Source organism: Brachyhypopomus gauderio, chromosome 2 (genome assembly GCF_052324685.1).
Source record: "Brachyhypopomus gauderio isolate BG-103 chromosome 2, BGAUD_0.2, whole genome shotgun sequence".
NCBI lineage: Eukaryota > Metazoa > Chordata > Actinopteri > Gymnotiformes > Hypopomidae > Brachyhypopomus > Brachyhypopomus gauderio.
The window spans coordinates 8,705,244-8,720,648 of NC_135212.1; the positions used below are offsets into that span (position 1 = coordinate 8,705,244).

The following is a 15,405-nucleotide window of genomic DNA, read 5'->3' on the forward strand; positions in this document are numbered from 1 at the left end:
AACATGGGTCTGTGGCGGGAGCTGAGTGCAGAGTGTTGAGGAGCAATTTCGATTGGAGAATCGTGCTCTCTGTCTGAGATTTATTATTATTATTATTTGCTGATGCTGGTCCAGCGTGGCGCGTGCCAGTGATTATGCTTCAGCGTGCCACCAGTGGCACGCGTGCCATAGGTTGCCGACCCCTGCTTTAGATAGTTAAAGGCAAAAACTGCATGTTACAAATATATGTAGTTAGCTAGCTAGGTAGCCAATTAAAAAACTAGACGTTAGATCACTGATTTTTTCTTGGTTAGTCCATCTCCAATTTGGAATTACCCAGTTTTGCGTCACGCTCACTCCTCCTTAGTGTGGTTTTGTTTGTATGATGTTTTTGGTATATCATCATTTGTTCTCTTTTTCATTGTATTGCCTTACTGGTCTATCTGATTATCCTCCACTTTCCTATTTCTTCAGTTTACTAAACTTGCTGAAGCGTTAGTGGTTCGTCAGTCATTTAACAGCCATGTTTGTTTTGCCTTAATGCACATCTCATTGCAAAAGAGACTTTGTATTTGCATGTTGATAAATATTTAAGTTGCTCTGCACAACAACATCTGTGAAATGTCGTAATTGTACTGTGCAAATGTATTACAAATCCAATAAACAAAAACTGTGTGATGAAAAAAGGTCCAGAAAATTACACACCCTTCTGCTACACAAAAATAGCAGCACACTGTCTTATATGTCTTTGAAACTGACCAAAACAACCAAAAACCTTCAGTAATGGGGCCATTGGGAGACATGTTGCTCTTATGTCACAACCTTCAACCCCAAATGCTTTGAAAGTTTGAGAGTTGCTTTAGTGAACTGCACAACGACTGCGGCACACACGCCTACCACCATGTGGGACAACATATGGTCATTGCAGGCCATTGGAGAGAATGCCACACCATATACCTTCTCTGTAAACCCAGACTTCCTATAAAGGCTGTAAAAGGCTGAGAAGGTGAAGCTCGTCATGCACAACACAACCAGCCGTTAAAAGAACACATGCACGAGCCAGTTGTTCAGACACAGTGCAAGAAATGGACCCAGGCAAAGGAAGTGTAAACAGAACTCAAAGCACCTGCAGAGCACTTTCAGGGCCAGAAGCAACCTTAACAGTGCACCCAGATCTGGTCGTCCTGACCACAAAGGGCAAACATGAGAAACCCAGGACTTGGTGCAGGAAGCCCCCGATGTCTGAAGCATCCAGTGTGGCACTGAGAGTAAACCATTCAACAACCCCCACATCTCATGGGAGATTACCGACAGCAGCAGCCAAACCTGCCTTGATGATTGGATCAGTGTAGCCATGCGTTTGAAAAGACTGCATATTCAACACCTGAAGGGATGTTTCCGTCTCCTCCTAGGACAGGAATCCCTCTCAATATATCTAACAGTATGGAAACTAAACCATCAAGTAAATGAGAGCAAGGGCTCCCATGACATCAGAGAAGAATTACGCCTTACTTCATTTAACAGTTTTTAAAATGTCTTTGTTCCTTTTTATGGAGTTACTAAACATTCACAAAGACTACAGATAAATGCTAAACTGTTAACCATCACCACATTCGCAGCCCAGGCTCTGCATAAGGAGTCTCAAGAAAGACAATATTTTGAAAAGAGTTTTCTTTTTCAGTACATATTAAAACTCATGTTTACACATCCTGTTAACACATGAAACCCACATCTGTTGTCAATTTAAATCCACCATTATAAGCAGTCGTAAACATCATATAGCAGCATGTGATGTTCCAAGACATGTATATTCTAAGATATGTATACCTTTTAGATTGAGGATACCAAATGTGAGTCCAACAGGACTTAATCAGTTTGGGTTGTGTAACTAATTCTTACTTTTACTAGTCTAACTACAATTATTCCACTTGAGGGTGGGCAGCCATTTGAGATATAATATAAGAAGTTGGTTAAATTGGTTAGATTGCATCATGACAAACCTAAAATGGTAGCACAAACTGTTGTATGAGCTCTTATTTTAAACTTGAAAAAGGACCTTGGAAGAGCTCATCACTTTCATGGTTTACCACCATGAAAATTGCACTGCAGTTTTCAAAGCTTTATTCTCAAAGCTTTGGAGAGATGTAACCCTAATTTGGTGTGTATAGATCAGGCATCTGTACTGTGATCATTCTCAGTACAGGAGCAGGAACATAATACTCAACAAGAAATTTAAAGTGCAAAAACTAAATAAATTAATTAATAAAATAATAATAATTTTAAAAAATCAACACTCAAAATTCACCAAATTAAGCTCAATTGTCAAAAGCTGAAGTGTGAAAGTGATGCATGCATTAGATGGAAAATACTGGTGGACTGGATATGATGTAATTAACAGATTTTAACCGATTCCTCAGGTCGTGAGCAGACCTCATGCTGAGCTGTAAGTGTGAAGAACCTTGCAGCTGGACTCCTTCCTCATTAGGGAGATGGTCAACAATGGAACCTTCTCATAAACAAGCAGGTTTCATTCAGGTCCTATTAAAGTCATCCTGAAACTCCTCAGTTGCTTAGGAAAAAAAACCATAAAACGCGCACGCGCGTACACACACACACACACACACACACACACACACACACACACACACACACACACACACACACACACACACACACACACACACACACACACACACACACCCTCTGCAATGTTTCTTTAAAGCATCACTTTATTAGATTTACTTTGGTTATTAGATTTGCATGTATATTACTGTAGGGAAGGACATCGCTGTATTCTTCAATCGTGGAGTTCCCAAAGCTAACTGCTCCCAGGAAGGAGATGAGACATCCTGAGGGGAGACATCCTTCCTTTTTACTGAGACCCAGGAGAAGGGGGCAGGGGAGGAGTCAGGTGGGAAAAAAGCCAGACATTTTTCCACAGAGATCGCCCATAAAAATCTCAGTGCATTCCTCCTTCTGGCCAAGGAAGCAGTGAAGAGAGAAATAAAGAGAGCTTACGCCCAAGACCAAAGCACTCTGAAAACACGAGGTAACCATAAACAAACTCAGCTGCTAAGTATATACATCCATAAAACACTCTGGATGTCCTACAACCTATAATCTCTTCAATGTGGAAAAAATTGATTATACCCACTCATTCCCAATGTACCTCAAGCTGCAGTTTTATCACAGGTCTATGTAAACCTATGTTATACCTAGCTGTCTTACCTGAGGCTATAGCTGTTTACCACTTCAAAACTTTGTAATAAATCATGTGTGAGATCTACAAATATTCAGTACACCAGTGTGGCATCATTGAAAACGTGGTTTTCTGAAGAAATGCACAAACTGCATGTAATTTTGAAAAAAAAAAACACCAATGGTTGCAGAAAAATACACTAAATAAACCTGTTTTTTAATTTATTTTTGATTAATCTGAAATTGCAGTGTCTCATATAATGGCGCAAATCTTCATTGTGAGGCTACTGAGATATGGACCAGTAGCAAAGCAAACTCTTCAGTTAAAACAGCCTTCGATTCATTAGCCAGTACAATAAAACATTACTCAGAGCCATCTGCTCATGCTACCAGTGCTTCCACACAGCATTTACATTATGATGCAAAAAACTGTAATATCTGTTGGTTAGGGTTCAGTAGTTCTTCGCGTTGTAGCCTAGAATTTTGCATAAAACAGAATATTTACAAAACACTGCAAAAGGGATGGGGTAGCCTGAAGTGGTATATGTAAAACAAAACCTGCAGCAGCACAAACACAGTAATCCAGTTTTTAGTACCATACTTGGGGCTGTATTCGACACTGTATCTTGGCCCTCGTGATTGCCTATCAACTCTCAATTCCAGCAAAGCCTAAAAGAAGTTAGCATCATTATCTCACAAGAAAGACACTTGTCTGGCTGTACTACATGGGAGGTGCATGAATTGGCTGCACAAGATCCTTACCTGAAAGGCCAAAACCACAATTCAAGCTGCAATTCAAGTGTGAGCCGCTCAGCTCTTGTCAAAACAGACAGATTTACATTTACATTACATTTTCAGCATCTGGCAGGCACTCTTATGCAGATGGTTCATGTTCATTGGCTACCTGAGTGTGTGGTTAGTACCTGATTTGTCAGTCATGCATCATATTGTTATCTTTTTCCTTTTAAGGACATCTGTGCAGACACAGCTGCATTTCAGGAAACATGTGTCATAGGCTACAGTACAGGTATTAAAAATTTAGGTGCATGAGATTTGCCTACATCATAGGTGTAGTTTTTTTTCTCAAAAGAAGTTGGCTACAATCAAAATATGAAGGTTATTTTCTTTTAACACTCAAGTGCTGTTTTCTTGATATAATGATATACAGTTCAGCCCAGTTCTCACACACACACACACACACACACACACACACACACACACACACACACACACACACACACACACACACACACACAGCAAATGTAAAAAAGCTTATGGATGTATACCACTAAATGCTGGATACTAATATTTAGGCCTCAGGAGCTATATTCTGTTCCTTAAAACGAAAACAAATTTGACTGCAACAGACATAGCAGCAAAGGTGCACCAAAGACTTTTCACACACACACACACACACACACAAAAGTCCATGTAACAGTCCCCAAAGCAGTTCAATGCACAGGAGTATACCATAGAAATGCTGCAAACACCAAAAAAGGAGAGTGGGGAGGAGGGAGAGAAACTATTTGGGGTTAAATCTGCTTCTGGGGCGAAAGAAGCAGGGCAAGTAGGAGCTGGAAGAGTCTGATTTCATAAAGAAACATGCATGTGAAGAGGAGTGAATATGGGCCAAGGCTGAGAAACTAGCCTATTAGCATACCGGAATACCACTCAACACTAGCCTATACGCTTTTAGAAGACAAAGAGTGGTCCTTCTGAAATTCTGGATGGAAAAAAACACAATGAGATAACATCCAATCAAAGCAAAATGTCCACATACACTATATTGACAAAAGTGTTCGCTCACCCATCCAAATGACCAGAATCAGGTTCCAATCACTTACATGGCCACAGGTGTATAAAATTAAGCACCTAGGCATGCTGACTGTTACAAACATTTGTGAAAGAATGGGTCGCTCTCAGGAGCTCAGTGAATTCCAGCGTGGAACTGTGATAAGATGCCACCTGTGCAACAAATCCAGTCGTGAAATTTCCTCGCTCCGAAATATTCCAGTCAACTGTCAGCTGTATTATAAGAAAATGTAAGTATTTGGGAATGACAGCAACTCAGCCACGAAGAGGTAGGCCACGTAAACTGACAGAGCGGGTCAGCGGATGGTGTAGTGCATAGTGCGAAGAGATTGCCAACTTTCTGCAGAGTCAATCACTACAGACATCCAAACTTCATGTGTCCTTCAGATTAGCTCAAGAACAATACTGAATACTTCAGTATACAAAGACATTTTGGACAATTCCATGCTCCCAACTTTGTGGGAAGAGTTTGGAGCTGGCCCTTTCCTCTTCCAACATGATGGCAGAGTCTGGTGTAGATGAACTTGACTGGACTGCACAGTCAACCCAATAGAACACCTTTGGGATGAATTAGAGCAGAGACTGAGATTCAGTCCTTCTCGTCCAACATCAGTATGTGACCTCACAAATGTGCTTCTGGAAGAATGGTCAAAAATCCCCATAAACACACTCCTAAACCTTGTGGACAGCCTTCCCAGAAGAGTTGAAGCTGTTCTAGCTGTAAAGGGTGGACCAATGTCATATTGAACCCTATGGATTAGGAATGGGATGTCACTTAATATGTGCTCATATGTGAGTCAAGGAAGAAGAGCAAATGCTTTTGGCAGTATAGTGTATATATGGACCATATATGTCTACAACCTTTATTAAAAGCAAACTGTCATATTTTCTGAATATTTAACATTAATATCCATAAGCATTACATCCTTGATAGGACAGCAGTCTAGCTGTGACATCAATACTGATGCAAAAAGTCACATCCTGACACCCAACATTTCAGGAGAACCTTCCCATAAAAACACACCTCAAGGGGGAACTACAGCTGGCCATCACACAAAACCAATTTAAACTGCTGAGTGTCCCTTCCAGGGGAAGATTACCAGCTTGTGAAATGGCACAGAAAACTGCTGCTATCTATAGGGCTCAGCTTGTCAAACATGTACAGCTAAACCATGGTGACTCTACAGTGTAACCAAAACTGGAGTAAATCTGACCAAATGAGAGATAAGTCTGAGGAATCTCAACACGAGCATAAACAGTGTTTTTTCTTTATAAAGAGAACTTGTCATTTGCAACGACACATGTCTAAAGTGAAATTTGGACTCTAAGTTTTATTTATATATATATATATATATATATATATATATATATATATATATATATATATATATATATATATACACACACACACACACACACACACACACATACACTCTTGTGGCTGCCTGAAATAGAAGAGATACGAGTTTCGATTATGCTGCAGTTTATTTTGAAGTAATATGAGATGTTTAAAAACTTGCTTTTTTGAAAATATCTTGCACACCAGGACAATTCTCTATACAACTCCCCTCCCAAACTTTTCAAGTCAGACTTACTCTGAACATAATTTTCAGTAAAATATCTTCAAGGAAAAAGGACCCCAACTCCATTTTAGGCAAAGCTCTCTGTGTCACATACATTAGTAAGGGAGTCCTACAGTGAGGAAAAAATATCACATTCACTTGAAACAGATGGAGAAATTTTATTTTCAGGCTCTTTGTGGAACTGCATTTTATTGATGCTACAAACTGAGGGATGACCTTTTATCACAATCAGTCTCTTTACCCGTCTTCCCCAAATAGTGTGTACTGGTACAGGAAGGGAGAATACAGAGATTACCACCTGGGCTGATTAGAGTGAATGAAACTGGATTGAAAATCCAAGCCAACTCTGAACACTAAGGTCACTCGAAGATACTCTGGCTACTAAATGGAATGGGAGATATTTTCGACTAAGATAAGATAAGATTCGACTACAGGTCTTTACAATTTGAAGAACCATAGCAACATAAAATCAATATATTGTAAAATGTACTGTGAATTACAACAAACCAATAACCAAAAGTCAACCCTAACTGTTCATGTCCTATTATAATGCAAAGTGATCTGTAAATCACATAAAATAAAAAGAACATAGTGTCATAAGCATCTGTCCTATTTTTACCATTGTCTTATTTTTTTTAGATTTCCTGCATTGCCTCCTGTAGTTGCCTATGGTAAAAGAAATGAGACCCCCCCCCCCCCTTGCGAATTTTGTTTGTACATGTCTAGGGGCATTTAAATACTTGCTGGGACAAAAATATTCTCTGTAATACCAGGACATGCCTCAGTAAGTCTGCTGACTGTGAAGAAGCTGTGATCAAACCACAACAAGAATTTTAATGTGTAACCATGCTGGCTAAGTTATGCAATCTGTAGATTTCAGTTTGGGTGCAAACCTTAAAAGAGACTGTACTTTTAGTCAAATAAATAAACAAATTTAAATAAACAGCAAATGAATCTGATGATTATAAATCACTAATTATGTGTTATCTGTTTGACATAGGAGTTCATTTTAATGCTAAACTGGAGCCTTTTTTAAGAAAAAGGTTTTATGCCACATATATCCCTGGTTTGACAAAATGAATGTTAAGTGTGAAGCTAAAATATAGCCATTGTTTTTACTTGTGTGTAATAATAATGTCAAAGGAATCCTGCATACATCACCTACGCAAAGTATTCCTGAAAACACTAGCAATGGTTATTAATGAGCTTCCTTCCACACCCACATTTTTCAGGCTTCAAGCAACGTCCACTTTAAATATGAAAAATACCAACTAGGCTATTTATGAAACCTGCGTTTCATAAAATAGCACAGAAAAACTTAATTTGACCAATTCAAGAAAAACCTTCCTTTACTTCTTACCATATTTTTAGAGTAATTTTATTGCCGAGCAACCTTTCATTGGACGTCATGGCAGTCATGAGTGTAGCTAGTTATGTTTTATTGAAAAGAATTTCAAAAGAAGCCCCTCAGTTTAATAATTAATCAAAACTGGATTATAGTGAATTATTCTCATAGTTAAAGGGAAATTATAGTTTGGCTTTGTCTTCACTTACAATTTTTTTATTTAATTTTTTTTTTTTAGAATCACAGAATGCTATTATAAAAACTTATATTAGGGTCTTTCAGTGGGCACATAACACATAATACAAAGGCCTGTGTGAGTGAGGGAGACTTTATTAGTGATTCTGACATAAACAATCTATATCAAACTGAAATCCTCTCCCCAGAGACCAGTTTAATGGATACCTCTGTACCACAATGGCCATGCCTAAGCACGTTAAACTTGGTTTGCCCGAAGTGTCTGTTATGGATGAGAGCAGGTTCTTTATCATAGGCCCCAAGTGTTAGTTCCTGAACCAAGTGACTGGTCTAACCTCTTCCTCTACTGGAAAGATCAACAATCTAAGCTCGCAAACATACAGTCAGACTGCATAATTAGATTAGGGGAAATGCTCAATTTTTTGATAAAAATCTTATCAATGTTCACATAAGGTTACGGGTGAATAATCATGTCTTTTTGTCTCAAATGTTGTTTCTAAAGGTATAACTAGATGTGTGTGCAAATAAAAACCTCAAAATGCTAAAAAGCAGATGCACTCAGATCTCTACCCCATGGGATTCTAGTTCCATCCCTCGTGTTCTTTGATGCATTTTTCAGGTTGAAAACACAGATAATTGAAAGAGACAACTGACTAAACCGTAGGTACATAGCAACAATACAGATGCAGGTTCCAAGAACACACTCAGTTGCATCATGATGACCTATGTATTATTATTAAAACTAGTGCTTGTTTTACTTAAAACAAATTATTTAAATGTATAATGGCCATTATTCATTTTCCCCTTATTGATTCAGATTACTCATATAGTTCAGAAAAGCTATGGGAGAAGGATCCCCTAAGAAGAGTCTCAGAAACCCACAGAACTCGTGTCCTGTAGGGAAGATGCGGCCAAACCCAGCGGCTGACCTTGTGCGGGCGGGGAGATAATGTGGTTAATAAGAGGATCCCATGGTAAGCGAGCTCTGTGCTATCGTGGGAAAGCTGCCAGTTTGATGAACACGAGATTCGGTCTACACCCTCCATCCCTAATTGAATCCCACAGATAAACCGCGTCCAATATGACAAGCAGAAACTTTATTGTAGTCGCTGCTTTAAATCATTTTATATAAAACCTTGTTCAGCAGAATGTGGGGAAACTTTGCATGCTGATTTTTTAAAGGGGAGTTCATTAGTTCACTTGACATTAATTGAACTGTAGCTAATTAGGCTACCGCTCAAATATAGGTAAAACCTTAAAATAAGACTTCAAGCGGAAAAAGCAGTCTACCGACCAGAAAACATACACCAACTCGTATCATCTAAAGAGACACATTCAGACAATACATGAAAGCCAATCTTCCTTAAAGCTTCTATAATACACAAGACAACAGTTTTAGGGTCGACGAAGAGATCAGTTTGCTTTTGTAACAAGTGGTTAAGTATGGTAAATACATCTCCATATTCATCAAAACATTTAACCAGTTAAAAAAGGGACCGAAACATATTTCCTCTGGATAAAGGATTTCGACCAAACCACAACAGTAGCGTAAGCGCGTGCGCGATGCCTCTGTCTTAATGTAGTTAAGTACAACTGTTTAACAGTTGAAACATTATCACTAAACGTGTTTACTGCAAGTTCGATGTTTACTCAATGTATACTACATCTACGACGACAGTTATAAGGGAAAACGCTGATTTCCAGCAGTACTCACCTCAAAACGCCGCCTAAGACCGCGTCGTACGGTTTTTAACCCAAAAAGGCAGCGACGAGCTTGAATTTGATGTCCAAGACTTGCGTGAGACAAATAAAACACTGAGAAGTGCTCTTTCGAAACCAGGGGGAAAGACAAGCCCTTAAGCTTTAACTAATGAGTACCAGAACCCCTCAGTACTATTGCCCCAATAATCTTGTTGTGGAGCATTCGCCAACAGTTTTCAAGCTCAACACATGCCGAGTAAATGACGGACACACAACTGCCCAACCTCGAGGACTTGCACTAAACCTGCGTTGACGCCTACTTTCTTTTCTGAGACTTTTTGAACCTATGTTGATTACTGTATTTCCGTCATATACTTAACCTAGCTCACCAGCTTAACGCCATACAGGCATAACTGGAAATTCCTTACATGTGGCCAGAATATTGACCAGAGAGTTCATATATTCCTCGTATGACTCCTCCTTAAACATTACCTTTTAAACTCGTGGGCGGTGACACCGCGTTGTAGGCGGAAAGCCTTCATCGCTTTTACGTTTCAAGAATTTCTCTAGATAGTGAACAAGATAAGCAAAGTAATCTAGGATGGTAATTTTACTCCCAACAAAAGGTCGCGATGATGGCATTCCCTGAGACGTACATGATATTGTCACACTCAGGCAGCCCCACAGCACAGTCTTACATTATCTTACTGTATTCAGTTCAGAGGATTCAGGGCGCAACAAGGAATCATGGTGATCATTCACGAAGTCTTATAGGAACAACATAACAGTTGGCAGAATGAGTAAGTATCAGTTAAAAGTAATTCCACGCAATTCAATAGCCAACTATGGTGCAAAAAGGTAAATTTCTTTTAATATTCTCTCTTAACATTCTCAGACTTGTGTCTGAATGATATCATTATGCTTTTGGGTTCATCGGGACATGACAACCAAGAAATACGTCATCTAGGTATTGTTTTATTAAACATCAAATCTTTGGTAGCTTCTTATTAAAAGTGATCTATATCTAATTGACAGTTTTCTTGCACTGGGTGTCACATCCTGAGAAGGTGAAACACAAGGAATAAAAAATTGGATCATGTCACAAAGGTCTTTTTTCTCTTAAGAAAGTATATGAGATATAAGAGACATATAAGAGACATATAACCCACCACAGTACATTCACTACGATAACATAATTCAGGCCAAAGATATGAAGTCTATTTAATGTTGCTGTCTTGAGCTGTACACTTACTCAAAGTGCTGAACGTAACTTGAATGTAGACAGCTGCTTTTGGGGGAACCGTGTTTAGTTTGCTGGTTGCCCACTTGGGAAAATATCTCACCCCTCATAGCCTCCCTTGTGTGCATACCTCGTAAGATACACATGGCTGTAGCCTTCACTGTGGTATGCAAAGAAAACATCACCCCTCCCTCTCACCTCTCTCTCTTTCACACACACACACACACACACACACACACACACACACACACACACACACACACACACACACACACACACACACAACCACCACCACCACCACCACCACCAGCCCCATCCACCAACTCACACCCTTATGCTGTGTCCAGACAGCATCATTATGTTGAGGGCCATCAGAAATCACCCATGGGACAAGCAGCATGTGTCATCCCCCCCCCCCCCCCCCCCAGCTCCTGGTCACAAGCCCCCAGGGCCCAAAATGACAGTGTAGAACACAAAACTGACAGGTAGAGAAAACTACATCATAATAAGAAAAGAGTTACAGGAAGGATACGAGCACTTTATGGAATTTTGCTGAGTGAGAAAAAAATCCTGCCATGATTTATCCCATGATCACCATCACCATTGTAAAGGATAGCGTAATATAAATATGACCCCAACTGTGCATCTGAAACCTATATAAAGTATAAATCAGTATACTTCCCACTGAGGGTTGTCATTACAATGAGCAATTTCTTTTAAATTATTTTTATGACTTATTGACATATTGGCTTTTGACTGGATCAGGGTTTGTGTGAGAGAATAATCACAGTTTGAAAAGAACATTGTGTCTGCACCTGAGGTGGAATATGGCCATAGCTTGCAGACAGACCATAATTGACTGCTCTGGGACCTGTGGGAATACACGCAGAGGACAAGATGGTTTATGGCAGTCTTTGTCTTAATCCTTTGTCAGTATGAATACTTAGCTTTAGCAGTTTGTACTGCAGTAGCGTCTAAATGTTTTCATATATGTCATGTATAATTTCAGAAGTCATTCTATACTCCATTTATATTTGAATATACCATTTATAGGTAGAGCATTCATGACCATTGGTGTGGATAACTCAGAAATCCAGGCTGTTTCAAATGGAAACTCTTCAGAGCATAATCCACTGACAGCTCTTCGTCACCATGGGGATATCGTCTCTATAATAGCACTGGTCAATGGTCAGTTTTCTGCTGTATACATCACTCTGCCATTGTCCATTCAGCTTGAACTCCTTATGAGTGGGCAACAGATCCTCATTATCCTTGCCAGAGTGATACTCGTGTAAAGATCATTGAAGAACCGACACATTACTGAGAACCCCCAAACACATTTGGGTGAAGGGGAAGCTTGTGACACCTATAGTACACCACTAAAGAGTGACTTAACACAGACACAGACACACACACACACACACACACACACACACACACACACACACACACACACACACACACACACACATACACACAAACAAAACCCAATGGCAAAGGTAAGACAGGAGAGGGTGGGTAGAGGCCAGCGAAATGGGGGAAACGTGGGTCCAGCATTCATATTTCAATACACGAACACCCCTCCCCCATGCTGTTTGTCTACCTTGTGCTTCAGTAACAGGCCATGCGTAGCAGAAGCCCACTGTGCACCTACACCATTCCTGTGGGAGGAGCCAACTAGAGCATGCGAGCCGCGCTTTTGGTGCCTCCTTACTCCAGGGGCAGAAGTCACATTGGGAAGCAGCCATTCATCTTTCCCTCATAATGAAAATTCTGTCCACTTCTATGTAGTTTATTTTTATATACATGCTCAGATTAGTTCATACATTCTTGGGACTGTAGTCCATCATTCAAAGACAATGACCAATGAGTTGTGACACATGCGACCATTCTGGATGCTGTTAGGCTGAAAAAAAAAGGCCTGCACTTTAAAATGGAACCATTCCAATGTATGACTCCTCATAAACAATTTCAACAACTGCTTCACCGCTTAGAAAATGAACCGTATCTACATATATGCTTTCCACCATAAAAAGCTGAATTCCATTTTGGACATGGTACTTTGACAGCCCTTCCTTAGCAACCCTATTGCTGCGGGCTACGTCTAGCAGGCCTACATGCAGCTGTCAGCAGGGAAGGGTGACTTTACTTTTCATTACTGCTCCATCTGCCAGTCAGCTTCACTCTGCTCCACTCATTAGGGATTCAGGGCCTGTCTGCACAAATCAAATATAACGAACAAACATTCAGGGTTTTATTCTTGCACCTCCTTGAGGAGCAAACATGATCACAATCTGAAACTTCTTTTACTTTTGCCTAATAGCCTTTTTGTTGTTGGTGGTGGTGGTGGTTTCTAATCTTGAATAAGTGTAAGATACACAAAGGTATGTGGAAGGAAGAAAAGAAGCATGATAAGAATAAGAAATGGGAATCTTACCAAGCTTTCCTATTCTACAGATGAAATACAACCCTCCTATGCACCAGAGACAACTTGCTTAGATGGTGCTTGGAGATTATCGAGCAGATCGTGCTGAAGGCTTGATTCTACAATAGGTAGATAGGATTCTACAACAGCAAGAGCAATGTCAAAGTGAAAGGTGTGTGAAAATTACATTGGTGTGGCAAAATGTCACCTGAATGCTTGTGCTGGACAAATGACCAGAGTCCTCAACAAAATCTTTAATCTTAGTCTCAGTCCTCATTATAGTATCTCAGCAATCATTTGTGCAGTATTGAAGCAACAAGACTGAAGAAAGTGTGTGAAGAGTGAAGAAAGACTACAGCAAAGGGAAGTCTCACCTCCTCTATCACAAAGGGTTTTAAGGGTTTAATCCTGCATCACATCAATATCAACATTCTACCTACTACCAACTCCAACACAATGCCAATGTGTCAGAATATATCCCTATTATAATGGTTATATATACTATACTTGGTTATATAATATAGTTGGCTACATGTGGTTGTATACTATAAACTATAGCTCATCTACAGCATGAAGATGCTTGTCAGATTGCTGTTCCAATTGTGGTTAATTTAACTGAGTTTCCCAGACAATCATTTTTAATATACTGACATCCAAATTTCACAACAAAAGCCTCAGCTCCCCACTGTGAATTTCGATCTTGAATTTCCGAAATAAGCTACTCTTTCTTCACTTAATGTTGTGCACCTGCTCATAACTCTTAACACTTAACAGCATAATCAACTCTTAGCACTATAATTGAGCTGACAGATGACAGACTGCCGATTTCCAGTAACGACAAGTAGCAACAGAGGGAGATTCAGTTCCTGGCAAGTGCACTGCCAACATCTTGATCCACGGCACCAGTGAAACAAAGGTTCTTCTCATGGACTTCAGGAAAACAGGGGGGCCCTTCCCCCATCAAGATAAAACTAAACACAGCAGACCATGTCTTCAGCTTCATCTTCATGTTGTACACATCTCAGAGGTCCTTTCACAATCTCTCAACACCTCCACCCTGACAAAGAGGGAACAACAGTGTTCGTCATTGCTCTGAAGACTGGAAAAGACTGACCTGTTGCAAAGCTTCCAATGACCTTTTCCTGATGAGCTACTGAAAGAATTCTGACCTCCTGCACAACATTGTTTATGCCAGTCACCAGGAAAGTCATGACACGAGTAGACTACCAGCCACTCAGAAAAATTAAAGTAGCTGCCATCAACAGAAAGCCCTCAGCGTCTATCTGAACCTACGTTTGAGGCCACACCAGCCCATCACTGGTTTGCTAGCACTAAATAACTGTCAGACCCCAGCTCAGTTTATAACTCTACTTCCCATCCAGAGTAACTAAATGGCCAACATGCCACCTGACTGCTAACAACACCCACGCCTCTACACTACAACCCCCAGCGCTGTTTGCATTTGGATACAGCCTGAACCCTGAGCCCTCCCACCACCTCCAACAATGTCTGCACCCCACCCCCAGCCTCCAGTCAAAAATCCCCCACATCTGCTTTGACCGACTGTGGCTTTGTACCACATCTCCAACCCTCTGTGCCATGCCTCCATACAGAAGGATGTTGTCTTTGAACATATCTGACTATTTGAACTACATTTCATATCTATGTTACATATAACTCCTAGATATTTCTATGTATATTATATATTTCACATACTTGCATTTTTGTTAATTATTTTACTTAGATTTGTGTAACTGCTATTATTATTTTTTGTTGTAATTTTCTTTTTTACACAATTCAGTTTTGTTGCACTTTTACATTGACAACGAAAGGTAGGTAAAATGAATACAAGGTCTCACAATACAAATCATTTTCCGAATGTCATGGTGCTCTGTGGGTAGCATATTACAATGGTGAGCATGTGAAC

At 39.9% G+C, this 15,405-nt stretch overlaps 1 protein-coding gene across 1 annotated transcript in view; it reads right to left on the minus strand.

The window, feature by feature from the left end:
* tspan18b (tetraspanin 18b) overlaps positions 1-10,290 on the minus strand; it is a 31,475-nt gene extending 21,185 nt beyond the window's left edge. The window contains exon 1 of the mRNA XM_076986004.1: positions 9,827-10,290. The gene's annotated coding sequence lies outside the window, so the exon portion shown is untranslated. The remainder of the gene's footprint in view (positions 1-9,826) is intronic.
* Positions 10,291-15,405: the final 5,115 nt, after the last annotated feature.